General features: G+C 38.9%; 1 protein-coding gene across 1 annotated transcript in view; it reads right to left on the bottom strand.

Annotated features, from left to right (window-relative positions):
• Window positions 1-11,925, bottom strand: part of LOC131438495 (lactosylceramide 1,3-N-acetyl-beta-D-glucosaminyltransferase A-like) — a 105,822-nt gene extending 93,897 nt beyond the window's left edge. Inside the window, exon 1 of the mRNA XM_058608572.1 lies at window positions 11,496-11,925. The gene's annotated coding sequence lies outside the window, so the exon portion shown is untranslated. The remainder of the gene's footprint in view (window positions 1-11,495) is intronic.
• Window positions 11,926-12,158: the final 233 nt, after the last annotated feature.

Genomic DNA, 12,158 nt, shown 5'->3' with positions numbered 1-12,158 from the left:
TAACACTTCTTTGAAATTCGAGTATTCTGCTTTGTTGTACGATTCCAAAACATTTAGCTTCTTTATTATGGTGAACATAATTATCGATTTCACCACAGTTTGAAAAGAAATTGAGACATTTTCGCGTGCATATTTTCATCTGTATTCCTATTTATCATGAAATAATACTGCAGGAGCAAAGGTTTTGCATGACTACTATCATTTGATTCGATAAAACAAAACTAGCGGAACCATGTATCGAATCCATTATCGACCTTGAACTATTTCTGCATATATCGCCATTTCCGTTGTACTTGAAAACTACGGCAGTTTTGAAAGCAAACATCACACCGGAAGGGTGCCAGACGAGCACCGAAACGGGTGCTTATGAAGGATGCACCGCACTGCATATTCGGGTGGGTATTATGGCACCAAGACACAGAGCTCTGTTTTAACCTGCTGCCATTATTTAGAAAAAGATTTTCGGTTGGTTGTGCAATCCGATAAAGTATTGAAAATCTCGAAGGTGAATGATTGCGTCATTATAAAATTTGGTATTGATTAAAGATCACCAGCCACAGAAATGTTCAAAAATGTATGCAATTTTAGAATTTGTATAGTTCATATCACAGACACAAGAGAGATATCCAGGTTCGAAAACAAATTTTCAAAAATCTGTGAATGTTAATTTGGTTATGCATTGAAAACAATACTGTCTCCTACTCGAATGTGCGCATCCATCTTGCAAATCTTTCCACTTCGTTCCGGAACGATGTATGCAATGTACTTTTATCTATCACAGAAATTTTTTCAGCTACAACGATTGGAGCGCTACAAACACACGTTATCATGAATATCTGTTATCTGTTCGTAACCAGTTTCAACCAACCCGTGGACAGAATCGTGAATTCCGATTTTGTCATTCAGCCAATCTGTACGGTAAATCGTTGTCTACCTTATCTTTATTCGCGCCACTAAGCCATTTAATTCAATCCGTGTTTATCTTTTATCAATCATTATGGCGTTTAGTACGGTGATGATAACAGAAAGACGCTGACGCTCCGGTGACGGAGAAGGAAGGCGACGGACCGTCTGAATCGTACATAATACTTTCTACCGGAGCAGTCACGTCACCGTCATGGAACGTATTGACGGACGGAACGTGTGAACGTTCCGGTAAAGAAAGTATTATGTATGATTCAGACAGTCCGTCTCCTTACGTCACCGTCAACCGAAACGTCAGCGTCCGTTAAAATTATGTTGATACTTTCTTTACCGGAGCGTTCACACGTTCCGTCCGTCAAAACGTTCCGTGACGGTGACGTTACGTGTGAATGTCTCCATAAGAATGCATTCAACTAATTTTGACGGTGACGGTGACGAAGGTTGACGGTGACGGACCATCTGAATCGTACTTTATACTAATTTTGACGGAACCTCATGTTCCGGTGACGGTGACCGATTTAGACGGACCGTCTGAATCGTACATTAATCGTTAGATCCTACCGAAGACGTGCAGCTAGGACAGAACATGTGATTAGGACTTCCAGGGGACGAAAACATATAAAAAAAAACCACAACGCTGTGTACGTAAAATAATTATTCCTTAAAATCACACCGAACTTGGGATGCGGAACTCTCTCTAAATATGTGAAGCTCTCGAAGTCTCGATATCTTCCAAGAAAAAAAGGTTTGAAAGAGCATCTCTCCTACTATCGCGGTTTGCTGGACAGTCTCTTGAAATTGAAACTTGTTTCAGCTGTTTTGCAAAGAAGGGCGAATATAACATTGACAGCAACTGGAGAAAAACTTGTTTCGACTCTTGTTTCAATTTTTATTAAAAAATTATCGTATATTATCGGATCATTTTTCAATAAATCAATGAACTGTTGGTTTACCTAAGGAAGGTATGCAATTTTGTATACTTTTCCTCTATATCTTCTGAATAAATCAACATAAAAAGAGTTTCACCCTTTTTCGATTTGTTTACTTCTATGCTCTCTGTGTGTATTATGAAGTTACATCCTCGCTCGCGCGTTTTTCGTGAAATTGGCTGGCTAAGACAAATCTGCGGGTAATCTTATCGTCTCATTTACTATTTCCAGTAGTAAAAAGTGCGAAAACCATCTGAAACAACGAAAATAAACAGTATAGTCTATCCTTTCCAGCAATTGAAGTATCGCCCTGTTTGGTAGCCATGGAACACGGAGGACGAAACTTTCATAAACAAAAGGAATGACAGTTTCGCCGTTTATAGTTCTTTGTATGACTAAGATCGAAACTTTCGTAAAATCCGAATTTGTAGGTAAAATTGTAGGATTTTGAAACATTTATTCGTAGGAGAGAGAAACTCGATTTGTTTACTTTTGTAAGATTCGTCCTTCTTTGAAAAACAGCTGATTAGTTCTGCAGAAGGTCTCAAAGTCCAAGGACATTCCCGAAAACACCAGAAACAATCTCCGAGGCAAGCCATTCAGATCAAAGAATTATTACGTTTTTTCAGCAGGATGGAGTTCCTTCTCGTATGTAGTCCACAGCTGGTGTCGGTAAATAGGGAAAACTGAGGCAAAAATGTCAAATTTCAGCCTTTTTTCCGGATGTAAAGGGGTTATTTATTTATTTATTATCATCGGACATTACAGTCTAAATGAGTGGGGAAAAGCCCGTTTGAGTGTACCAAAACATTTCAATGGCACTATTCTCAAAGAGGCATAAAACCACTATCTTTTCCAATACACTAAAATTTACACATAATACATACAAAATTGTCGTTGTTAATAAATAAAACTATACAAACATCGTTAATCAAACAAACACCAATAAATAGTATACATAAATATCACAGTAATTGTAGTCTTCGTATAGAGGATGCAAATTTTTTTGATGAGTCGCCAAACTCGAGGGTACACTCTGCTCGTGAAAAAGTACGTATCATTGAAGAGACTGGTTCGTGATATCCATAGCTCGTCCGAAGAAACCTCGTTGATAATAACGACACATTGCGGGTTCTTCTAGTGGCTCGAAGATTCAAACGGGATAGTAGTTCAGGTGCATCAATTTCACCATTTAGAATTTTCGCAACTGTTAAGGCGTGTTGAATACGACGACGACGTTCCAATGATTCAAGATTTAATAGCTGACAACGATCTTGATATGGCGGTAGGTTCTGCGGGTCACGCCAAGGTAGATTCCTGAGAGCTAATCGTATGAATCATTTCTGAACTCTTTCTAGTTTTAGGCACCAAGTTAACTAATACGGATTCCAAACTGGCGATGAAAACTCAAGAATTGGCCGAACTAAGGAGCAATAAAGAAATTTTAAGCAACATGGATTCGTAAAGTCACGGGATATTTTAGATATGAATCCCAGTTGTCGATTCGCTTTTTTAGTTATAGTCATATGAGCCATGTGGGAGCTAAAGCTCAGTTTGTGGTCCAATATAATGCCAAGATCACTGATTTCATTGACTCTACGTAACGGTATACCATCACCGGTATACCTCTTTCTATGAAAAGTCATTACGGCGCATTTAGCGATGCTAATGGTCAGCTGATTTGTTCGACACCAATCCACGAAGCTTTTCAATAGTGTTTGCAATCGAACGCATTCTTCGGTCGAATTCACTGCTAAATAGAGTTTGAGATCGTTAGCAAATATTAGTTTACATCCAGTACCCCAAACGGAAGCTACATCATTAAAAAAGAGTATGATAAGCAGGGGACCCAGATTACTACCCTGTGGTACTCCTGATCCATTGGTAAATGCGGACGATTCGCAAGAACCCAGTTTTACACGAATGATTCTGTGGGTTAGGTAAGACCGTAGCCAAGTAGTTAGCTTGTGTGTGGCTCCGAGCAGACTGAATTTGCGAAGAAGAACTTCATGGTAGATACGATCGAAGGCTGCTTTCAGGTCAGTGTATATAACATCCACCTGTAATTTATTCCCCATTTGGTCGATACATGTTGACGTAAATTGCAGTAAATTCGTTAAAACAGAACGGCCTGGCATAAATCCATGCTGATCAGTTGAAATGTAGCTAGCGATACGACGGAGAATAAATTGATTGACGATGATTTCAAATATTTTACTTCCTGCCGAAAGATTCGTAATTCCACGATACTGTTGGACATTCCGTCTATCTCCATTTTTAAACACAGGAAACATGTAGGATTGTTTCCAAATATCGGGAAACTTTGCCTCATTAAACGATTGGTTGAAGATTTGAGATAATGGTACCGATAAAGCAGCTGAACTCGAAGAACATAAGACCTATATAAGGCAGCATTAAGATTCCGATATACAATGCTAGCGGCATGGAAATCGTGAGCAGTGACAGTCGAACGTCTACGGCAAAGTTTACGCTGACAGGCATTTCGTTTTCGGCGCAAAGAACGCAGTAGTGGTGTACTCCAAGGTGGGGAAATCGGTCTACGTGTAACGGGAAGATTTGCAGCAAGCCAGTCTTGTATTACATTACAAAATTGAAATGTCATTGTGTCAATATCAGATGGTCCAAACAATGTTTGCCAATCAAGATGGAGTAAATAACTTTTTTTTTCATAAATACGTTTATTTCTTAAGGCAGTTTACATAAGTTTTTCTTCGCCGTAGCATCACTTTTACATAATATTCTTATCCTAATTTAATTCTAACATAGTCACAACGTTTTGCATTTATTAAAACATTTCTCTTATTACTTAAATATCATCTTAGGTAACTCGTCATTAATTATGAAATCTACTCGGAAATATTATTTGAACCAAACGATTAACTTCTATAAATTATAAAATAAGCTGTTATTTTCAGACATTTTGTTAATAATTTCATAAACTGTTTCGAGTTTGTTTGTATCATTACATTATTTTTATTCTAATTTAGCTATTGGTTGAACTCATGGACGCAGCTGGGATCAGAACTAAGTCTTGAAAGGGGCCTTTATTAAATTGAAACTCCAGTTTTCTTTATGAAATGATAAATAAGTTTCATGTATGAAAGGTCACGACAAGCAAGAATGTCTCGAACTGGGATATTGGATAGTCTACCTTGGGTACGCAAAGAATTTATTAGTTGAGATCTGACATCACGATACTCCACGCATGTCCAAACGACATGATCAATATCTCGATAACCTTCGCCACAAGCACAATGATTAGTCTCGGAGAGCCCAATTCGAAGGAGATGTGCATCTAACGTGTAGTGATTGGACATGAGTCTGGACATCACACGAATGAAATCTCTACTCACATCCAGTCCCCTGAACCATGCCTTTGTCGATATTTTCGGAATAATTGAGTGCATCCACCGACCCAGATCATCTTTATCCCAAGAAGCTTGCCAGCTGGCAAGTGTTCTTTGGCGAGACGAGCTATAGAATTCGTTGAAAGCAATTGGTCTCTCATAAATTTCACCCTCAATAGCACCACATTTGGCTAAAATATCGGCTCTTTCATTGCCAGGAATGGAGCAATGAGCCGGGACCCAGACTATAGTGATTAGATAATTATTGTTCAATATGTCGTTCAGGCACTGTTTTATTTTGCCCAGGAAAAACGGTTCAGTCTTGCCAGTCATGTTTGAGCGAATGGCTTCAATTGCACTCAGACTATCTGTGAAGAGGAAATAATGGTTTGGAATTAATGTGACGATTACACTCAAACTATAATGAACTGCTGCTAGCTCTGCTATATAAACAGATGCAGGTTCTTGAAGCCTAAATGAGGCCGAAACATTATTGTTGAACATACCAAACCCTGTCGCTTCTTCAATTCGCGATCCGTCCGTGTAAAACATTTTCTCAGAGTCAATATGCCTGAACTTACTTGAAAATATTTTTGGGATTTCCGTCGAACGTAGATGATCCGGGATTCCACGCACTTCATGCTGCATGGATGTATCGAAAAATAAAGTTGAGTCAGGGGCACTTAGGATGCTGACACGGATAGAAATATATCTTGAAGGGTTGATTTCCTGTGACATATGGTTAAAATATACTGTCATGAATTTTGTTTGAGATCGAAGCTCGACTAGTCGTTCGAAATTATTAATTACCATGGGATTCAGCACCTCACATCTTATTAGCAGGCGTGATGAAAGCTCCCAAAATCGATCTTTTAATGGAAGAACTCCCGCCAGAACTTCAAGACTCATTGTATGTGTCGAATGCATGCACCCTAAAGCAATTCGCAAACAACGATACTGAATTCGCTCCAGTTTGATAATATGAGAGTTTGCAGCGGAACGAAAGCAAACGCATCCATATTCCATCACTGAAAGTATCGTTGTCTGATACAATTTTATTAGATCTTCCGGATGAGCACCCCACCAAGATCCTGTTATTGTTCGAAGAAAATTTACTCTTTGTTGGCATTTTGTTATCAGAAACCTAATGTGTCCTCCCCACGTGCATTTGGAATCGAACCACACCCCGAGGTATTTAAAAGTTAAAACCTGTTGGATCATTCTTCCCATCATATGGAGCTGAAGCTGCGCGGGATCATGTTTTCTTGAAAAGACGACTAACTCTGTTTTCTCCGCAGAGAATTCGATACCAAGATGAACAGCCCAATCGGACAAGTTATCTAAGGTATCTTGCAATGGTTTATGCAGATCAATAGCTTTGGGTCCAGTAACTGAAACCACGCCATCATCTGCCAATTGTCTTAGTGTACATGGGGTTACTAGACAGCTGTCAATGTCATTTACGTAAAAATTATAGAGGAGCGGACTGAGGCATGAGCCTTGCGGGAGACCCATGTAACTATTTCTGAGTGTTGCCAAATCGCCATGTGAAAAATGCATGTGTTTCTCTGACAAAAGGTTGTGCAAATAATTATTTATAACCGCTGGGAGTCCATTTTGGTGAAGCTTGTCTGAAAGAACATCAATGGAAACTGAATCAAATGCTCCTTTAATGTCTAAAAATACAGATGCCATTTGTTGCTTTTGAGCGAAGGCAATTTGGATGTCAGACGAAAGTAATGCAAGGCAATCATTCGTCCCTTTATTTCTACGGAAGCCAAACTGAGTATCTGACAACAAACCGTTCGTCTCGACCCAAGTGTCGAGACGTCGTAGAAAAATTTTTTCGAACAATTTTCTGATGCAGGACAACATCGCAATGGGTCTATATGAGTTGTGATTGGAAGCTGGTTTCCCCGGTTTTTGAATGGCGATAACTTTCACTTGTCTCCAGTCAGGTGGAACAATATTTTGCTCAAGAAACTTGTTGAACAATTCCAACAAACGTCTTTTTGCGAGGTTGGGCAGATTCTTCACCAAGTTGAATTTAATTCTGTCCAACCCTGGAGCGTTATTGTTACAAGACAAGAGTGCTATAGAAAATTCCATCATTGAAAATGGGTTATTAATAAAACCATTATTTGGAGGAGATTCCCGTATAATGCTCTGCGTAGGAACAGAATCTGGGCAAACTTTCCTAGCAAAGTCAAATATCCATCGGTTCGAGTATTCATCACTCTCATTGCCCACGTTACGATTCCTCATTCGTCTGGCCGTGTTCCAAAGAGTGCTCATTGAGGTATCTCTTGACAAACCTTCGACAAAATGTCTCCAATAGCTACATTTTTTGGCTCGAAGTATGCTCTTGTACTTGGTTTCTAAAACCATAAGTTTTTCAAAATTCTGAGGAGTTCCTCCTCCCCGTTTTAGAAACGTCTTGCAAGCATTTTGTTTTGCGAGTTTAGCCTCTGAGCACTCTTTGTCCCACCAGGGGTTGGGAGGCCTTCTGTTAGTCGTTGGCCCAGGAAAGCGTTTAGTTTGGGATTGTTCTGCTGCCTCCAGAATCGAACAAATGAGGAAGTCATATTCTTCAAGTGGAGGGAGCTCTTCCATTGAATTCAAAATACTAGAGATACTACTTTGGTATTTAATCCAGTCGATATTTTTTGTCAAATCATATGGAATACTAGCGGAAGTAGCAATGCAATTGCTACTGCTAATTGAGATGATGATTGGTAAATGATCGCTACCGTGTAAATCAGGCAGTATTTTCCAGGTGCAATCTAGTCGAATTGATGTTGAGCAAAGAGATAGATCTAATGCACTTGGGCGTGCCGGAGGTCTTGGGATCCGTGTCATGCTACCCATATTTAATACCGTCATGCTAAAATTGTCACAAATGTTTTGTATTAAAGATGATCTGCTATCATTGTAAACGGAACCCCACATCATTCCGTGCGAATTTAAATCCCCCAGAATCAATCGTGGTGCAGGAAGGGCTTCAACCATTTCATTAAGCTGTTGCTGTCCAACTTGTGCTTTTGGAGGAATATAAACCGAAGCTATGCAAATATCTTTGCCTTTAATGTTTATTTGGCAAGCAACAACTTCTATACTAGAAGTTGAAGGGATGTTTAATCTATAAAAGGAATAGCATTTCTTAATTCCCAAAAGCACTCCACCATACGGAGAGTCTCTATCGAGACGTATAATGTTAAAATCATTAAAATTTAAAGCTATGTTTGAAGTAAGCCATGTTTCGCATAAAGCAAATACATCACATTTTTGACTATGCAATAATATTTTAAATGAATCAAGTTTTGGCATGATGCTTCGACAATTCCACTGCAGGACAGTGATTGTATCATTTGCGACGGGTGATAAATTATCCATCAAAAGATACAAAACCTGAGACAATTGGCCATTGAGCTGATAACTGCTTCAAAAAGGTTCTAGCTATTGGAAGGAATGCCATTATGAGGGTCTTTAAGGGTTCAGATATATTGAATGCTGAGAAAATCCATTCAACAATTTCCGAAAACTTCAGTAATCCTGTTGGTGGCTGTGAAATGGAGCCCACTGGATTATTATCTTTTTCTGTACTAGATCCTGGATTGGTTTGTGAATTTGACAAACCAGGAGGCACAGTCTTTGGTTTTGACTTTTTTTGTTTAACACGGGGATCTTTTTTTGAAGATGAAATTTTAGGTGTCTTTTTTGGTAATTTGGAGGAAGACTTCTTTTTCTTAACTGACCCTTGGGTAGTGATAAACGAATTACCTTCACTATTTTCGTCAGAGTCAGAGTCCTCTGGTTCCTCTAGATTTGAAAACCCGTTTTCGGTTTCCAAAGGGGGGACATCAATGACCGTTTTAAGCATTTCTGCAAGAGTAAATAACTTGTCAACGCTGAAAAATCGATCTTTCGGTAGTTCAGAGACCGGACATTACTAGCTACGGCTCGTACAGGAGGTTCAACAGTGGGTGGTTGCATCGAAATAACCAATGGGGGGTTTCAACCATGAGGTCATTCGTCTCTTCGGGCCCTATGTACTGGGTTGGAAATCGAACTCAGGTAGGATAGAATTTTTCATCTGTCAAGTGCTAACTCAAGAAGAAGCCAGGAGACTGTTGTCAGCGAGATGCAGTTTTAAGCAAACAAACAAGATACAGTTTCCTGGTGAGGAAAGTGGCAAAGAAGGCCTTTTTTCTTAGGTTGGTACAACTTTCTTTGACGTTTTGGGTATGGAACGCGTCGATGCCAAGTTCGTACCGAAAGAACTAAACGCGCTTTCGAATTCCGCCATGATTGTAACTGAATTTTTGGCTAAACACGAAGTGAAAGTCATCGCTCAGCCACCGTATTCACCAGATTTGGCTCTCTGTGATTTTTCAATATTTTCAAAACTAAAATATCCACTCCGGGGAACCCGCCATGACTCGATCGAGGATTCAACAAGTGATTCACTGAAGAAACTGAATGCCATCCCGGCCGAGGCCTATGGCAAGTGTATGAAAAATTGGATTGACCGCTGGAATGCCTGTATTGGTTCGAAAGGAGCCTATTTTGAGGGGCGATTATAAAGAAATGTACTAAAATCTAAAAGAAATTTGTTTTATTTTTATTCAGGCCGGGTCAATGTTGATCAGAAGGAGTAAACATGCCATGCACACATCAAGGGGAACGTGCCATTTGAGCCAATTTGTTCTGATTCCTGAAGTATTGTGCATGCCACGGTGAGCAAAGACTCATGTATATTGCCTATGAAATAAACTTAGTTATGAAAAAAAAAATTACTACTGGAGCTGAGATGAATCGAGCTACCGTCACACTATAAAGCAAAATACGTCTTATGGGTAAGAGTATCTGTTTGGATATAAAAAATCTTTCTATACTTAGTATTAGTGTTTTATGTAGGACCGTCCATAACGAAATTATTCAGATGTCTGCAACGTCATACTATGATCCAAGAGTGTAATTGGTTGGCTCCGTAGGCTGAAGGTTTGGAGGACGATTGGTGAGAAATAGGACATTGAATGCAAACAGGAGTATTGGTACGATCAGAAAATGTTCTTTGCTTATACAAAACTAAACTAACGTAAACTCAAAATGCATCGATTGTGTGCACATTGGCAGGGGAATGAAAGTCTTTCTGATATGTTTAAATCCATTTGAAGCAAACATTGCATTAAGGCGGGGCTGGCCGATCGAACGGCGTCCTCGGTACACGATTTGCTTTTCATACGAAATGGGTCATCAAAATCCAAGATATTGTTAACATCTCCCTTAGTCCTGGACTAAAGTTATTTGCTTGTACAAACAAGACACAAGGAAACTTTTTTTTTTCTATAGCCATCTACTAGACAGAAGGGTTTGAGATTGGTTAAACACACACACGAACACAAATATTCAATCTTGTTGCTATATTTAGAGCTCAAAATAAATGTTCGAAATGATGTTTGACAATTTTGTAGGTATAAAAGCAACTCATAAAAAGAGACTTTTGTTAACATATCAATTTTGGGTGGTGAGCTTATGAGACAGTTAGGTGTATTATAACTAGAATAATGTTTGTTTGTTCTTTCGTACACAAACTAGTGTTTCAATAAAAAAATCACAAATTTTAATAGCCTTAAATGCAGATTAGAGGTTTGCATAATATATTATTGTGCAATAAAAATCAGCTCCAGTAACAATAGCTTCATTAAAGAAACAGATCCAAACGCAATATCCCAATTATGCTGAAACATGAAAAATGCATCTTATAGTGATAGCTCGTATACGCCAATTTAATTCGACTGATCTTAAATATTCAATGTCAAGATCCTTGAACGAAATTTTCCTGTAGCTCTACCAAATTCCAAATAATAAACCAGATCTGGGTAATCTTCTAGTTTAATCACAGTGACGGTAAACATCTTGCTGACGCACCCAAAAATCACCCATGACCGACCAATAGGCACCACCTGCCGAATATAGCGAATCACTTTCCAATTTTCTTTTCGGTTGGGTGAATGCTAACCAGTCGCATTCCACAAACGATAGGTGAGCAATAAATAAAGTAAACAATGTCTACACTGTAATAACGCAGTGGCTGGAGCTCCCGAAACCAGCAGGTCGAGATTTTTCTCATACCAAATCAAGGATGCTGGCTGAAGAATTAATCGGCATGCAAGCACGAGGTCGGATATTATTTTTACTAAACTTAAATTGGAATCATGAATCCTATCAATGTAAAATAAAAAATGTTATTGCTAAATTTTTGCTCACTCACTTTGTTAGCCTTTTTGTACTTTTTCAAATTTCACTTTATCAAATTTTTACATAGCTCACAATGGATGAAGATTACCACTATATTATTTGAGATTTTAATCACTTGATATTCTTTCTGAGATTCACTATTAAACTTCATAAAGATAAACGCTAGATACAGTCAGTAGGTATCGTAACACCTAGCCATGTAGTTATCTTGTACACTGAGAATGGGCTGCAAAGCCAGTCGAAACAGAAGGTCAAGTTCCGCATCGGAATGTAGCACCGGGATTTTGCTTTGCTAACGATAAACTCATGTTTAGTTTCATGAGAATTGAAACTTTTAATTCATGAAAAAGAAACTACACAAAGTTTAATATCAAAACGCGAGGCATAACAATAATTATGTCGCGAATTCAACCGAATTGGCAAAACCACTAACACCCGCTGAACGATAAACGAACACTGTTGGTCGACCGGGGACCATCAAGAGAAAAGTTGCAGAGAGACTGCGAGAGCAATCACATCGCATCGGAAAATAATTCAATGAAGTGTCAAAATAGCTTGGGTCGTCAGCTGGGTACACACTGATCAAAACAGAACGGTCGGAAGATTTAGCCCAGTAAATTTTGTCCGGCCGCACCGGTCCAATTATCGAACCGATGGAATGTGATATCGACCCAGT

Source organism: Malaya genurostris, chromosome 3 (genome assembly GCF_030247185.1).
Source record: "Malaya genurostris strain Urasoe2022 chromosome 3, Malgen_1.1, whole genome shotgun sequence".
Taxonomy (NCBI): Eukaryota; Metazoa; Arthropoda; class Insecta; order Diptera; family Culicidae; genus Malaya; species Malaya genurostris.
Note: the sequence above shows the minus strand (reverse complement) of the source record. Positions and strands in the feature narration are given on the sequence as shown.